Source organism: Pipistrellus hanaki, assembly GCF_964339955.1.
Source record: "Pipistrellus hanaki genome assembly, chromosome: 15".
NCBI classification, from domain to species: domain Eukaryota; kingdom Metazoa; phylum Chordata; class Mammalia; order Chiroptera; family Vespertilionidae; genus Pipistrellus; species Pipistrellus hanaki.
The window spans coordinates 5,313,233-5,330,244 of NC_140517.1; the positions used below are offsets into that span (position 1 = coordinate 5,313,233).

The 17,012-nt window shown below is 50.4% G+C and overlaps 1 protein-coding gene across 1 annotated transcript in view; it reads left to right on the forward strand.

The window, feature by feature from the left end:
* NLRC5 (NLR family CARD domain containing 5) overlaps positions 1-13,549 on the forward strand; it is a 213,857-nt gene extending 200,308 nt beyond the window's left edge. The window contains exon 49 of the transcript XR_014792921.1: positions 13,399-13,549. The gene's annotated coding sequence lies outside the window, so the exon portion shown is untranslated. The remainder of the gene's footprint in view (positions 1-13,398) is intronic.
* The last annotated feature ends 3,463 nt before the right edge of the window (positions 13,550-17,012 follow it).

Genomic DNA, 17,012 nt, shown 5'->3' on the forward strand with positions numbered 1-17,012 from the left:
GCTCTATCCACTGAGCCAAACCGGTTTCAGTGAGGGGTGCTTCTTGGTGGCTACAGAAGCATTCCCCAGAGACCAGCCTCTCTGCTTGCTGCCCCGAACCCAAGTGCAGAACCAAGGGCCCGGGCACTTGTTATTATGACCCAGAAGACACTGGGACGATTGTGTTGTGGGCAGAATCTAAAACAATAGGGTGGTTTTGTGTCGGTTTGGGTTTGGATTTTGTTTTTTAGCTAATCCCACTTTCATTCCTTCCAAATGGCAGCGAGCAGGACTCAATCCCCGCATTGTCTTTCACTGGGACATTTTCTTTGAAACCGACTTTGTTCACTGCTCCCCCACCCCAGTCAGAAAGCGTGGGAAGGGATGTGTCTGCAGGCTGGGGCCGGCCGCCCACCCGGGGTCTCCGCTGGCGCCACTGGAGCCTCGATGAGGAGGTGAGGGCTGCTTAGTCTCAGGGCTGGTCCCCCCAACCCCTGCCCCTGCCCCAGGGTCTGAGCAGGCCGTCGCCACGATCACCTGAAGCTCACGTCTAGTCTCAGTTCTCACTTCTGCAAAGGCTCCCTGCTCTGGCCAAGCCCCGACTGGGCGCTGGGCCTGCCCCACCTGGGATGGGTGGGGCCTGCCGGAGAGGCCCTGAGCACATGTTGACTGTGCACCTTGGGTGCAGCGGGCACTGGGAGCAGAGCTGGGAGCTCTCCGACCACACCACACCCTCAGGGAGTCTGATGGGAGGGACAGTCTAGACACGGGAACCCACAGATCAATAGATACAGGATTACCAGCGGTGCTAACCTCACCCCCGGAAAGGGCGGGGCACCTGGGAAAAAGAAGGGTAATTGGGGTTGGGGTGTCTTTCAGAGAGCTGGGTCAGAGGATGTCCACACATGTAAGCGGAGGCCTAAAGGACTGATGAGAATGAGGCAGGAAGAGAGCATTTCGGGCAGAGAAATGTGCAAAGGCCCTGAGCTAAGAGAAATTTGAAGAAGGACAGAGGTTATGAGTTGAGGGAATTAGGAAGAGATGAGGTTCCAGAGGCAGCTAGGGGCCAGATCAGCTAAGTTTAAACCCTCAGCAACGGAGTGGGCTTTATTATTAAACACACACACACACACACACACACAAGACAACAATAGACCACTAGAGGACAGTTATAAAAATTAAAATAGAATTGCAATCTATATCCCACCTCTGGGTACATAGCCAAAAGAATAGAAAGCAGCACCTCAAAGATATATTTGTACACCTATGCTCATAACATTATTCACAAAACATTGTAAGCGCACACGTGGTATGTAGATATGGAAACACAAGGCAATAAGTGCCTGCAGCTTAGGAAACAGTGACCCGGTCGAACTCCTTCCCGCCACTGTGGGGACATCTGTCCGTCTCAGAGAAGGACAGAATGGAGCTCAAGCTGCACGGTGAGTGGGTGTGACCAGGGGCCAGGTGGCTCTTCTTGTCCCTGTACCTCTGCGTGGGGTAAGAAGTGGGGGTGCATGAACACAGCTGGGCTCTTTGGACTGCAGGCCAGCGCCCGTTCTCCGCACCGCCACCACGCCCAACCTCCCCGGGACAGGAGAAAATACGGAGCTCAGGGGAGAGGTGCCCTTTGAACAGAGCCTGGAAAAGAGCAGTTTGAGAAGGGGCATCATTCCAGGCGGGTGATATAAGAGCAAAGGGTGGGTACCAGGATGCTGATGGCCTTTGCCATGTCTCCGTGTTGAGATGCAGCCAGGACTGGGACGGAAGGGGCAGGTGCTTGCAGGGCCCTGCCGGTCACCTCGGGCCAGTTATTTATTGGCTCCAAAGGAGGCAAAGGTCAGACTTGGGGCTGGTTATCGTCTCTGCCTGGGCCCTTCTGCCTCTTGGAATGAGGGTGAAGGTTGTTCCGAATAGGAGCGTGGAAGAAAGGGCATTAGGATTAACTGTTTGTTCAGTGATTCGTGCCTCAAATTCCTGAGACGTGGCCAAGCCAGGGTTTGGGTGAATCCTCCTCTTTCTACCCAGGTGCCAGCTGCACCGGGAGGTCTGCACCGGGACTTCCTGCCCCTGGCTCCCCCCTATCCTGTGGTTTGCATTCATTCATTATTCATCCTGCACTCCCTTAGCTCCTTCCACACATTTAGTGTCCTAGACCCAAGGGATTTAGGGGCAAAGAAGACTCTTACAGCCCTGGCTGGGTAGCTCAATTGGTTAGAGAATCTTCCAGATGCACCATGGTTGTCGGTTTGACCCCTGGTGAAGAGACAACAAATCTCTCTCTCTCTCTCTCTCTGTCTCTCTGTCTCTCTCTCTCATATCGATCAATCAATTAAAAAGAAAACTGGTTTAAAGAAAAATATATGTATACAGGGTGAAGCAAACGTAGGTGTACAGTTGTAAGTACACGAAACACACTGTTTATTCTTGTATTATTATTTCTCGTATTATTTTTCAATGACCAACTGTAAACCTACTTTCGCCCCATCCTGTATACATACTACATATCTCACAATCAAGAACGCTAAAGGGCATTTGCTAATAGATGCAGAACTGGCTTCTACCACAGGGTGGAGTCGATCGCATCTTACCAATGTTTATTTGCATGTTTATGACCTGAATTTTAAATAGTTTTAAATAATATATTTCACTCAACTCAAATATATTAAAGAATGCTGTCATTTAAACACGTGATCCATATAAAAATTTAATGAGATCTTTCGCAGTTAGTGACCACTCTGTTAGCACAGCTACAGACAACACCTCATATTCTATTGAAAGAACGTTCAGCAATCTTCTTTGCCTTTTCCAAAGTTTTTCCCCCCCAAATTCTTTTCTGACCGTTTTTTAATTAAAAAGAAAAGTTACGCGAAGTGACTGTCCAGCCTTGTCGAATGCCTCCGGTGATGGGGATGTCGCCATCTCACCGGCACCCCGTCTCCTTTCTTTAAGCTCATTCTGTACGGAAACCTTCCTCTTTAACTACTTACCCAACACTATGTCGACCCATCCCATCAAAAATATTAGAGGTTAAAAAACAATATAAAAACTTCCGATTCAGAGCCTCGGCAAGTGGCTAGAATTGAACGATATAGTTTCGTTTCCGTTGTATTTATTTTTATGGTTTTTTTTTTTTTTTTTACCGATAGCAGAGGAAACTTTCCGGTTTTGCTCAGGCTACGGTGTTGTTTCCACTTAAAAAAATATAAAATAGTAAAAAGGCCGAACAAGTTTGGGAATAACGGCGGGGACTGTGTAGATGAACTTGAAGCTGGATGACCACAACCAGCCGATTCTCAAACCGCGTCACACTGCGGCAGAAACTACACCCCAATCACAGCTAGCTCCGCCAGCAAGTCAGGATGGCCGAGCGGTCTAAGGCGCTGCGTTCAGGTCGCAGTCTCCCCTGGAGGCGTGGGTTCGAATCCCACTCCTGACAAGAGCTTATTTTTTCTTCCTCAAATTCTCAAGGAACGTGTGTACGTTGGACTACGCCAACAATGTTTCGCAGTCCACAGACAGGGACTTTCTTTTTACAGAAGTTTAGTAAATAGCATTAGGACGGAAATGCCTGTTAAGGAGAAAACATCCGTTTGGTAAGAAGAAGATCAAAAAGAGTATCCGAAGGTGTAAATATCAGTGGGTTTGGAGTTACCGCTGAAAAAGCTAAAAGGAAGTTCTTGTCAGGAGTGGGATTCGAACCCACGCCTCCAGGGGAGACTGCGACCTGAACGCAGCGCCTTAGACCGCTCGGCCATCCTGACTGTGTGAGTTGCGGCTCACCAGAAAACCTTTCCGGGAGAGCTCGAGTCTACGCATGCGCACGTGTAGGACACGGGTGAGCCCGGGGCGGGACGGAGCAGGGCGCCCGGAAGGCGGCAGGGGGCGCACACAGCTCGTGGAAGAAGAATCTGAAAACCCCCGAGCTCCCAGGACTGCTCCGCCAGGCACGCATTTGTGCTTCCGACATTCATTCATTCTGCATGCATGCATGCATGTTCTGTTCACATCAGTTCTGAATCTTGCATATCTGCAAGCACCCGGGGTTTTCCGCACAACTTTTCCTCGTGCGTTTTCTCCTCGCTACTAGATCTGATGGCCGGCTCCCGAACCAGGCGAAGCCCGGGTGTCGCGAGGTCTCCTGGCACCTGCACCTCATTCTCTTTCCGAACGTTCTTCAAAACTGCAGCTTCACATTGATAGGTGTTTGGCTCGCTTCAGGCTCCGGGTTAGATCGGATCCTGCAGCCGCACAGCCACACCCACCCTATTTCTGACCGTGTCCCCCAGTGCCCAAGCCGTGATTGGCATAAGGTGGGCTCAGACAGCGTCTGTGGGTTAATCCCTGCTCGCCTCCCCCCGCCTGCATTATGTTATGTCGTGACTCAGTTTCCCCCACTCCCACTCCCAGCTCTGGGGGGTCGGGGGCCCCACCTTTGGCCTCTTCTTTTCCTAGCCCCCTTGTGCCCTCCCCTAAAACATAAATTGCCCTCGGTACTGCAAAAGGCGTCAGCATTGCCTGCGCACTTGCTATGTGCCAGGCTGTCATTCAGTTGCTGTGTACAAAACAGTTTCTGCCCTCAAGATACAGCCCAGCGTGGGGGGGGGGGGGGGGAGGGAGAAAGATAAGAAATAAGTGAATAAACAGACTCAGGTGCTGCGAAGTGCAAAAAAGAGGGTGTGTGAGCATATTTGTAAGAGGATTTGAAAAAAAGCCAAAACCGATAACCGGTGCCTTGGCTGGGGTACCGGTCCCCGGATCTGACTGTCTAGGGGCCTGCCCCTTGCATTACCTCTGCGTGCGAAGGTCCGGGCCCCATTCCCTGCCCTGGGCATTTGTCCAGTTTAGGAAAGTCCCCTGAAGTCGGTTTGGAAAGTCTAAAAGCTTCAGGGGAAGTCCCAGCCGGGCTCTTCCGCGGCTTCGCTCCAAGCGGCACCGATGAAGTCAGGCCCCCGAGTGCTCAACCAACCAACATCCTCTCCTCGGACCCGGGATGTTGGCGCACATCTCCGCCTCTGCCGGGAGAGGGCAGCACACAGGGAGCTGGGTTTTAGTGAGGGCCCCCTTCATAGCCACCATTTCTTTTTTTTAAATATATGTTATTGATATTTACTTATTTTACAGAGAGGAAGGGAGAGGGATAGAGAGCTAGAAACCTCATGAGAGAGAAACATGATCAGCTGCCTCCTGCCAGCAACCAAGGTACATGGCCTTGCCTGGAATTGAACCTGGGATGTTTGAGTCCGCAGACTGACTGCTCCATCCACTGAGCCAAACTGGTCAGGGCCACAGCCACCATTTCACTTAATATTCGTAAAAGCTCCATGACACAGGTGGTCACTGGCCTCGTTTGATAGATGAGGAAAGTGAGGCTCAGAGAGGCCAAGAACCTCCCCACAGTTGCACAGCTGAGCCCTGGAGCCTGACTCTTCTGGCTCGGTACCCTTTCTTGAGAACTACTCTGGGTCTTCCTCCCCGCCCCCCAACCAGAGGCGTGGGTTCGAATCCCACTCCTGACAAGGACTTTGTTTTTGCTTTTCAGAGGTAACTGCAAAACAACTGGATGATGTTGCTTTACATTTTCTCCTAAAAAAAAAAAAAAAAAAAAAAAAAAGCAAAAAGCCACGAGGGCTTGCCAGTTCAGGTGGTAGCCTTGACTTTGAAAAATAATTTTTTTAAATATATATTTCATTGATTTTTTACAGAGAGGAAGGGAGAGGGATAGAGAATCAGAAACATCAATGGGATAGAAACATCGATCACCTGATCGATCAGTTGCCTCCTATACACCTTCTACTGGGGATGTATGTGCCCGCAACCAAGGTACATGCCCTTGACCAGAATCGAACCTGGGACCTTTCACTCTGCAGGCCGAGGCTCTATCCACTGAGCCAAAGCAGTTAGGGCAGCCTTGGCTTTGAGATGCTGTGTCTAGTCCTGCTTTTATTATTGGAGACTGAAAGAAAAAAGATGGGCTGTCCTCCGCAAGCTAGTCTACGCAGCATGGCCATGGGTTTCCTTGGCCATGGGCGGGGACAGAAGCCATCAGGGCCTGGTTTGGGCACCTTATTCCACCGAGAGGGGGCCCCAGGGGGCAGCGGGAAAGCCGGCATGGATCTCTGCTGGGGTGGCGTGGGAACGGCCAGTCCCTCTGGAACCAGAGCCAGAGACCACAGCCCCACGTTCTGCATGAGGAGAGGTGGGCAGCCAGTTCCCCCATCTTGAGTGGATCACTGGGGCCGTGGTGACCAGAATGGACTGAGCCCAGGAGCTCCCATCCAAGTTCTCTGGAATGCCCCCCCCCATGCCCCCTAGGCTTCTGGTCACCCCAGAAAGAGAGCCCCAGGAGTGGGAGAGACTGTATAGCTTTACCGCCCTGGTAAGCAAGGGGCACCAGTCCGTTTTAACGCAAGGCAGCATGTAACCGTGTGGGCTCCAGAGCCACCTGAGTTCAAATCCTGCTTCTGCCATTGGCCAGCTCTGTGACCATAGTCTCTCTGCTCCTCCGTTTCCTTATCTGTAAAACGGGTTTAGGAGCAGCCACTGCCTTGGAAGGTCGTGGTAAAGTTGCAGAGTTCATACGTGCTGAGCACTCAGAGTGCCTGGGACAGGATACGTGCTTTCTAAAAAGTCAGACAGAATAAAGCAATGCACCTGGTGAATATTGTAGGGCGAGCTGTCACCTGCTAAGCTGACTTTGCCGCAGGAATGTCTCCAGCGCCCTTCCTGCAAGCGCAGTCCGAGCCAGCCTCGCTCAGCTTTTCAACCCATCTCCACCTCCAGCGCCTGCCCCCATCCTTCTGGGAGCAAGATGTGGGCGCATCGGCGTGACCGACGAACTCATGGGCCACTGGGGACAGAGTCAGCCTCCGTCCCCCCTCCGCTGTCCGTGGAGACCAGGCAGGGGGACCCTCCTCTATCCATTTATTTTTATTTTTAAAAAGGGTTGTTATTGATTGCAGAGAGGAAGGGAGAGGGAGAGAGAGATAAGACACATCGGTGATGAGAGAGCTTCTGGCTGGTGTTATATGTTGATTGGACCATCGCCCCGATGGCTCCCCTGTAGGGAGCAAGAGAGCAGGGACGGCCCCATTAAAGGTGCAGTCCCGCCAGAAAAGAGCTCCAAGGATGCCAAAGAGGAGAAGGCTTGCTGGGACAGGTGGGCACAGAAGGACAGGGGTGGGGAGGGAGGGGCATCCCATGGTGGGGGCACAGCATGAGTGCCGGCCTGGGAGTGGCACTGAGCAGGGATGGGCCTGAGAGCTGCTGGGACAGAGGGGCCTCCAGGGTTAAGACGGGCCATGGGTTTCTCCAGGGAAGACAGCCATCGTGGGGAGAGGGCAGGACAAAGGAAAACCAACAGTCCATTTCCCCTTCAGCCATCAGTTGTTTTCTGGTCCCAGAAACGCAGAAAGCCAGCGCGGCAGGCTCTGCCCAATGCCCAGGCCCCACAATGGGGCTTCCGAGGAGGGAGAGAGAGGGGCGCCCTGATTCTGGCAGCGGCTGGAGCCAACGACCACAAGCCTTTCCCACCAGCGCAGAACCAGGATTTCAATGTTTCCTGCGGAAATCCTCTCACTCTCAAACAGCTCCGTTTCCCTCTGAACTCTGGGTGCCCGCTGGCTTTCTGACTTGGCAGCTGTTCGCTGCGGCCCCTTTGGTGGCTGCTGGGTCCGCCCCCTGGAAAGCTGGTCCTGGCATTTCTTACCATGAGCACCGCATGACACGGATCGTGCACAAGAGGTTAGAAAAAGGCACTTGTACCCTGATCGGTTTGGCTCAGTGGATAGAGCGTCGGCTTGGGGACTGAAGGGTCCCAGGTTCGATTCTTGTCAAGGGCATGTACCTTGGTTGCGGCGGGCACATCCCCAGTGTGGGGGGTGCAAGAGGCAGCTGATTGATGTTTGTAACTCTCTGCTTCCTCTCTGTAAAACAATCAATAAGATATATTTTTTTAAAAAGAGAGAGAAAGAAAAAGACACTTGTGCTCTGGACGCCCTCTCCGCCTTCCTCGGCCTGGCTCTGATGCTCATGGTTGTGTAGTCCGGTGACCGCGGTGGACACGCCAGGGGCCGGGGCATGGGGCTGAGGCCGGGCAGGCTCAGGGTGAGGCGGCTGCCTGAGGTCAGGAGGGCAGGCCGCTGCGGCCTGGACCGCATCCCTGGCCACGGAGCACCGAGCCAGCCTGTTGCCCAGGGAAACCGGGCGAACTCCGCCTGCGGACACGGCTCCTCGCAGACACGACAGGGTTAAACGAGATGGAGACTGGCCTTGCGCACACCTGCGGCTGGTCCTCCCCTTGACGTTTGTTTTCGAGCCCCAGCTCTTCCCCAGTGAGTCACCAAAAGCTCTTATCGGAGGTTATCTCTGGCGGGGAGGGGGAGGGTTTCGGTTCCCTTTCTGCGCCTCGGCTTGGACTTTCTACCTTGTATGGCTTTCCGGTTCTCCTCCCTCCCCGCCAGCAGGAAGTCTCCGCGGTTCCCCTTTGAACCTCAGAGTGTTCAAAGGAACACCGCAGGCCCTGTTACCTAATGATTTTCCCCTAGGGCACATGTGTCAAACACAAGGCCCGCGGGCCAAATCCAGCCCTCCAGGCCTTGCCATGTGGCCCGCACCGCACTGTCATCACTGCACTCCGCTGTCAGTTTATGACATTGTCAGTTTATGACTGTTCAGTCAACCATTCGGCCCGCGATTTAGGCTGGATTTTAGATTTTGGCCCCTTCTCTGATTGAGTTCGACACCCCTACCCTAGGGGTACCAGTTTGTCCCAGAGGATAGAAAAGAGCACAAATCAGCCCCGAGCTGCAGATACAGAAGGTGGCGGCTGGAACCAAGAGGGGCTTCTGTCCCAGGGAGTTTGGGGCCCAGAGGCAGGTGGAGGCATTCTGGTTCCCAATGGGGATGCTCCTCACATCCTCCATTTTGGGGGTTCCCTGGGGGCTGGATGCACAGGTGTGACCGAGGAACTCATGGGCCCTTGGGGATGGATTCAGCCTCCATCCCTCCTCCGCTGTCCTTGGAGACCAGGCAGTGGGACCCTCCTCTATCCATTTATTTTTATTTTTAAAATAGATTGTTATTGATTGCAGAGAGGAAGGGAGAAGGAGAGAGAGAGATAGACACATTGATGATGAGAAAAAATCATGGATTTGGCTGCCTCCTGCACGCCCCCTACTGGGGATGGAGCCTGCAACCTGGGCCTGGGCCCTGACTGGGAATCAAACTGTGACCTCCTGGTTCGTAGGTGGATGCTCAACCACTGAGCCACCCCAGCCAGGCACCAAGCTGTCCTTTTAATCATCATTGCTCTGCTCCATGGTGTGGGGATGTGAGGCCCTAGGAAGGAGGGTGATGACGTTAGTACGTCATAGCAGTTATCATCATCGATGGGGTGTTGTTCCTCGACGACCCTGCTCCTCGGGCCTGGGCAGGAAGAGGAGAGGTTGGGATACAGGGTTCAGGACTATGCCTGGCCCTGTAGCCACTCAGGCAGAGCAGCCACCCTTTCCTCCTTCAGGAAGGTGACTCACATGCTCCCCGGGGCAGGCCAAGTCCAGCTGCCGATCCCAGGCCTTGGCCGGCATCGCCAGCAGCTCCCGGTCTCTCTCCCACCAGCTGGGCGTGGAGGGAAGGTCCTGGGTGATTTCCCTTGGCTCGGACGGATGGGGCTTTCGGCAGCCAGAGGAGAATCTCACGCCCGGGAACTCTGGAGATGGGGAAACTGAGGCCAGAGAGGGGCAGGCATGTATCTAAGCTGCACAGAAACTCAGAAGCTGGAACCATGACCAGCTCTTTTTTAAAAATATGTATTTTTTATTGATTTTTTTACAGAGAGCAGGGAGAGGGATAGAGAGTTAGAAACATCGATGAGAGAGAAACATCCATCCGCTGCCTCCTGCACACCCCCTACTGGGGATGTGCCCGCAACCAAGGCACATGCCCTTGACTGGAATCGAACCTGGGACCTTCGGTCCGTAGGCAGGACGATGCTCTATCCACTGAGCCACACCAGTGAGGACCATGACTGGCACTTGCAGAGGTGTGCTGTGTGCTCGGGGCTGGCAACACCATGCTATGGACCGGGACCAGGGCCTTCCTGGAAACCGTCATGCTCAGTGTGGAGCGAGGTCACGGCTGGGCAGAGACTCAGCCCGAGGTGGCCACTCCACGAGGAAGAGCTGGCAGCCACGTGGCCAGAGGGCGATGCCGGGGGGTTCTGTTTGGCGCAGGGAGGTGAGCACATCAGGGAAAACCCGTGGGTGGGCCTGGAAGGGCGCCCCGGCCAGGTGGAGGGGGAGGAAGGGCGTTCCAGCCGGAGGGAACAGCAGGACCGGAAGCTCAGCGGCGGGATCCTGCCCAGGGACTGCGGCGAGAGGCAGGCGGGTGGAGGAGCTGAGAGCCTGGATCTTGGACTCAGACTCCTTAGGTCTGAGCCTGGGCTCTCACAGCTGTGGGCCGTGGCAAGCACCCTGAGCTCTTGGTCTGGTTTTCTTCTCTGTAAAACGGGGGGGAACTTTGCCCCCCAAAAAGGAGGGAGTGAGCGGCGCTCTGGCTTCGTCATGAGGGCACTAATCCCGTTCACGGGGCTCCATCCTCAGGGCCTGCTGACCTTCCAGAGGCCCCGCCTCCAGCATCACAACGGGGATTAGAGTTCACAAAGGAAATGCTCCCTGCAAAAAAAACGGGTACATCGGACTACATGAAAGCTAAAATGTGTGTTCCTCACACTGTTAAGAAAGTGAAAAGTCACGTCAAAGAGTGGAATTTCAAAACTCGTGTCCAGAATATGTAAAACAAACAAACAAACAAATTAAAAAAAAAACAACTCCTTAAAGAAATCAATAAGAAAAAAGACTACGTCAGGGAGCCCCCAAAGGTCAAACACTCTTGAACCAGCCTTTCACTGAGAGGATTTTCAAGTGGCCAAACCACAAAACAAAGCAAACGTGAAGTGGTGTTCAATTGCCTTAGTCACCAGGAACATGCAAATGAGAATGCTAATGAGGCACCTCTATGCACCCATCAGGGATGTACAACTGGAAATCCCACGGGCTGCCGATGGAGATGTACATGGGCAGAAGCCCTGGGAAAAGTCTTTAGCAGTGTTTATTTTAAAATATATTTTATTGATTTTTTTTTTTACAGAGAGGAAGGGAGAGGGATAGTCAGAAACATTGATGAGAGGGAAACATTGATCAGCTGCCTCCTGTACAACCCCCACTGGGGATGTGCCAGCAACCAAGGCACATGCCCTTGACCGGAATCGAACCACAGAGCGAAGCTCTATCCCCTGAGCCAAACTGGGTAGGGCTTTAGCAGTATTTATAAAAGCAGAATGTATGTATGATCCAGAAATTTTACTCTCAGATACATACCTCAGAGAAATGTGTCTAACAAAAGACATATACAAGAATGTCCACGTTATCAGCATTTATAACAGCTCCAAACTGCAAATGTCTGTTAACAGTGGGATGGGTAAATACATTGTACATATTTTTTTGTTTTGTTTTGCTTTATCCGGGTCTTTTTTATTTTATTGTTAAGCATACAGTTCAGTAAATTTTTAGTCAATGAACAAAAAAGAGTTAAGCAACCATCAGCACAATTGAATTAATCTCTGTCTCTATAGATTTGCCTTTTCTAGAAATTTCATCCACACGGAGTCACCCAACGGGTGACTCTTTGTGTGTGGCTACTTTCACGTAGCTTGGTGTTTTAGCGGTTCGTCCAGGCAGGTACCAGCACTTCATTCCTTTTTATGGCGGGGTAGTATTCCGTTGCATGGGCAGGCTACATTTTGTTCATTCATTCACCTATTAGTGGACATTCGGTTGTTTCCACTTTTTAAAAAAATATATATATTTTATTGATTTTGTACAGAGAGGAAGGGAGAGAGAGAGAAACATCGATGAGAGAGTCATTGATCAGCTGCCTCTTGCACACCCCCTACTGGGGATATGCCCGCAACCAAGGTACATGCCCTTGACCGGAATCGAACCTGGGACCCTTCAGTCCCTAAGCCAATGCTCTATCCCTGAGCCAAACTGGTCTCGGCTTGTTTCCACTTTTTGCTATGATGAATCATGCTGCTATGCATATTCATATGTAAGTCTTTGTGCGGACAGATGTTCTCGTTTCTCTTGGGGAAACGTCCCTAGAAGTGCAATGGCTGGGTCGTGTAAAAAGGTTACACGTTACTTCTTAGGAAACTGCCAAAATTTTCCCAAGTGGATGCACCGTTTTGCATTTCCAGCATCAATGTATGAACCGTCTAGTTTCATCCTTCCTAACACCTGTTCTATTGTGTGTGGGTTTTTTTTTTTTATTATAGTCATTTTTTATGGTATGAAGTAGCATAATATTGTGTTTTACATTTCTCTAATGACTAAAAATGTTGAATATTTTACCATGTGCTCCTGGGAAGTTCATATGCTTTCTCTAGTGAAATATCTATTCAGCGGCTTTGCCTACGTTTAAATTGGATTATTTGTCTTGTTGAGTTGTCAGTGTTCTATATTTTTAGGCACCCATCTCTAAGCAGACCTAGAATTTGCAAATATTTTCTAGTGATTAGATTTTCTTAATGGTGACCTCTAAAGTTTTACATTTTAATGAAACTCAACTGATTGATTTCTTTAATTTTATGCGTTGTGCATTTGCTGTCAGAGCTGTGAAATTAAATATTTTCTCCCGAGTTTTGTAGATTTAACTTTACCTTTAGGTCTCTGAGCCACTTAATTTTGTGACTGGTTTGACGGATGGGATCAAACTTTATTCTATTGCATGTGGGTACCCAGTTTTCCCACCACTATTTATTGGGGGGGAGGCGGGGAGAAACCCTATTCCATTGAATTATCTTGGCTCCTTTGTTGAAAAAAATCAATTGGTCATAAATGTAAGGGTTTGTCTCAATTCTGCCCCATGGATCTATATGTCTACTCTTATTCAGTGCCAACCTCTGTTGCTATAGGTTTATAGTAAGTTTGAAATTGGAATGTTGTGTTCTCTAACTTAGTTATTCTTTTTAATATATTTTATTGATTTTGTACAGAGAGGAAGGGAGAGAGAGAGCTAGAAACATCGATGAGAGAGAGTCATTGATCAGCTGCCTCTTGCACACCCCCTACTGGGGATATGCCCGCAAACAAGGTACATGCCCTTGACCGGAATCGAACCCGGGACCTTTCAGTCCCCAAGCCGACACTCTATCCATTGAGCCAAACCGGTTTTGGCTTAGTTATTCTTTTTCAAGATAGTTTTTGCTATTCTAGAACCTTTGTCTTTTCATATACATTTTTAAAAACAACTAGTCCATTTCTGCACCACACACACACACACACACAGGCTTGCTTGGATGTTGATAAGGACCGAGTTGGATCTGTGGATCAAATGGAAGAGAAATTCCCTATAGACCAGTGTTTTTCAACCTTTTTTGGGCAAAGGCACACTTGTTTCATGAAAAAAATCACGAGGCACACCACCATTAGAAAATGTTAAAAAATTTAACTCTGTGCCTATATTGACTATATATAAAGTAATTCTCTTGAATAGGAATCAAATAAACACAAAGAAAGTATTTTATAATTACTTTATTATGAAATATTAAGTAAACAAAATAGTGAAAAATTATAAAATTCTTGTCTTTTCTGCACCTACGGCACACCAGCGGTTGAAAAACACTGCTATAGACAATGATTCTTCCAGTCCATAGACTTAGGTTTCTTTAATTCCTCTTGGCAAAGACATACAATTTTTACGGTACAAATCTTGCACCGTGTTGCTTAAATGTGTTTGTTTCTAAGTATTTTGTTCTTTTGGTACGGCTGTGAATGAAATTGTGTACCTATTTTTGTTTTTAGATTGTTTGTAAGTAGTATGCAAAAATACAGTTGATTTTGTATTTTGATCTTTTATCCCGTGATCTTATTGTACTACTCTCATTTTAAGCAGGGTTTGTTTGTTTGTTTGTTTTTGGAAGTTCCCTTAGGATTTTCTGCAAATATTTTTCTTTTTCTTTTTTTTTTAATCTGAATGCCTCTTATTCCTCTTTGCTGCTTCATTCCTGGGCTAGAACCTCCCAGAATAAAAGTGGCCAGAGCAGAAATCCTTCTCTTCTCCCTGATCTTAGAGGGGGAACTTCAGTTTTTCATCACTAATTTTGGTGTTCGCTGTGGGTTTTTCCTAGATGCCCTTTACCAGATTTAGGAAATTCCCTTCTGGCTTTAGTCATTGTGTTTTTTTAAATCATGAGAGGATGTTGGATTCTGTTAAATTCTTTTTCTGTCTATTGAGACGGTCCTAGGAAGGCTATTTGGGGTAGAGAACAAGAAAGTCACTGATCCTCCAACCACCTGGTAGTGGCAAGTGTCACTCGTCGCCATTTCACAGAATTGGAGCCTGCGTCCCAGGGGTTAGGGTTAGGGTTAGGGTTAGGGTTAGGGTTAGGGCATGGTAGCTGGGTGCCAGAGTCCCAGGCAAAAGCTACCCTCAGCACCCTCTGCTTGCAGGCCTCAGGTGCCTCCTGTTCATGGCACACCGATCGGCACAGGGGAAACCCGGGAGCCGGGTCACGTGGCAGGAGAGATCAATGGAAGGGGCAGGATCCTGTGCTTTCCCAGGGATTTCCTCTTGGAAAGGAGCGATTGTGGTTTTATCGTGGGACTTGCTCTCAGAGTCCAGCGAGAGCGGGCGGGACAATGGGCTGGAGGATAAACCGCCTCCGTGCCTTGGAGGACATCCATGGTTCTTCAAGCCCGTTTCCCTTCTTCTCGGACTCTCTGGCAGACAGCCTTTCCCAGCCTTCCTTGCGGCCAGGGAAGCCAAGCGTCTGAGTCTGCCCCGGCCCCGGACCTGCTCTGTCTTCCCTCCTCGGCTTCCTTGGAGGAGCACAGCGGCCTGCGGACAGCAGCAGAGCCGCAGATGGAAGGGGTCAGGGTCCCTGGATCGGCACTTGTAGGAAGTTGCCCGTTAACCAGGAGCACCCCTTGTGCACTATCCGTGGTGAGAACTAAACTCGTATCATGTCTGAGCTTGTTTGTTACAGCAACAGGTTCGCTTACCCGGTTTTACCCGTAGGATTTTATTATTATTATTACTAGAGGCTCGGTGCACGAAATTCGTGCAGGATAAGGTCCTCAGCAGCTGCTAGCTGCCAGCCAGGGTGCCTCCCTTCCCCTGGCTGCCTGCCACCACCACCCCCAGTCAAACTCCTGGTCCTGGGGACAATTTGCATATTAGGCTTTTATTATATAGAATTTTTTTTAACTACAGAAGATCTTTTAAAATATATTCTTTATTGATTTCAGAAAGGGAGGAGAGGGAGAGAGAGATAGAAACATCAGTGATGAGAGAGAATCATCCATCGGCTGCCACCTGCATGCCCCACACTGGGGATCGAGCCCGCCACCCGGAATCAAATGGTGACCTCCTGGTTCATAGGTCAACGCTCAACCACTGAGCCAGGCCGGCCAGGCCAGAAGATCTTTCATATCCTTCATGAATTTAATACATTTTCCAAACCCACAGAAATCCAAACTATTTTAAACACTTCTGTCAATACCTTCGCATGAAGTGGGCCCCCAGTGCGTCATCTCCTCCTCCCACTCCGAAGGGATCCTCCTGTCATGGATCTATCGTCACGGGAATTCCAAAGGAATCTTTGGAATCAGAGTGGGGGGCGGGGGGACCAGGGCAGACGAATTGGAGCCAGCAAATATAGACAGTCCTTTTGCAAAGGTGCAGTCATAGAGGCAGAGGCAGGAAAGAAACGGGAGACCTGGGGAGTCAGGGCCTTGAGGGGGAGAGGGGGTTAGTTAGGAGCGAGGCAGAGGCGCGTCAGGGGTGGGTGGATGTGGTGGCTGTAGGCGGGTGTGCACTTCTGCAAACTTCTGTTTCCTCTGGGAAATAGGAGTCACCGTCATCCACTGAGGGTGAGGGTCAGGGAGCAGGGGTGAAGGTGGGTGGATGGGAGTAAGAATGAGACGGTCTAGGACAGTGGTCGGCACACTCATTCGTCCACAAAGCCAAATGTCAACAGGACAACGATTGACATTTCTTTGGAGAGCCACATTTTTTAAACTATAGGTAGGTACACTGGTATTAACTGAATTAGGGTACGTGGTATTTTGTGGAAGAGCCACACTCAAGAGGCCAAGGAGCCGCATGTGGTTCGCGAGCCACAGTTTGCCGACCATGGGTCTAGGACAGTGCAGAGAGCAGACAAGCCAGGGAAGCATAGCAAGACCTTCAGGCTGAGGAAGGACCATTGGTGACCTTGTATTTTCTCTTGACATGACTGGGAGCTTCTCCCCAGCCATGTTCACCTTGTAGGGGCAGCAAGTGAGGCGCCCGGTTGTGTTTTTGTCAGGAGAGAGAGAGAATGGGAATTGGCTGAAACCGGTTTGGCTCAGTGGATAGAGCCATCAGTTGGCGGAATGAAGGGTCCCAGATTCAATTCCGGTCAAGGGCATGTACCTTGGTTTTGGGCACATCCCCAGGAGGGGGTGTGCAGGAGGCAGCTGATCCATGTTTCTCTCTCATCTATGTTTCTAGCTCTCTATCCTTCTTCCTTCCTCTCTGTAAAAAAATCAATAAAATATATTTTAAAAAAGAGAATGGAAATTGATGTTACTTGGGCAAGGGCGTTGAGGGTGTAGGTACACGAGGCTCGTTGTGAATGACTGTGGACGTTGACATGAGTTAGGAGAAAAGTGAGGCCTGAGGAAGAGCAAGGGAGAGGGAGTGGGGGCGGGATCAGTCTGGGTGGGGCAGAAGGACTATGGGAATTGGATACTCAAGATAGATGGTGGGGATTGGGACGTGGGGGTTGGAAACTGAGATCAGGCAAGTGTGGTTCCTGGTAACGAGGTGGTCCAGGGGGCGGCCTCGGCGTGAGGGGCTGAGGTGGGCGGAAGATACAGTCCCAGGAGCAGAGGGAGTCACAGAGCTGAGAGGCGGTGATGGCTGTCATCATGGCTGTGACAGTCACGTTGGAGAGAATGACTGGGAGCTAGGAGCTAAGATTGTCAGTG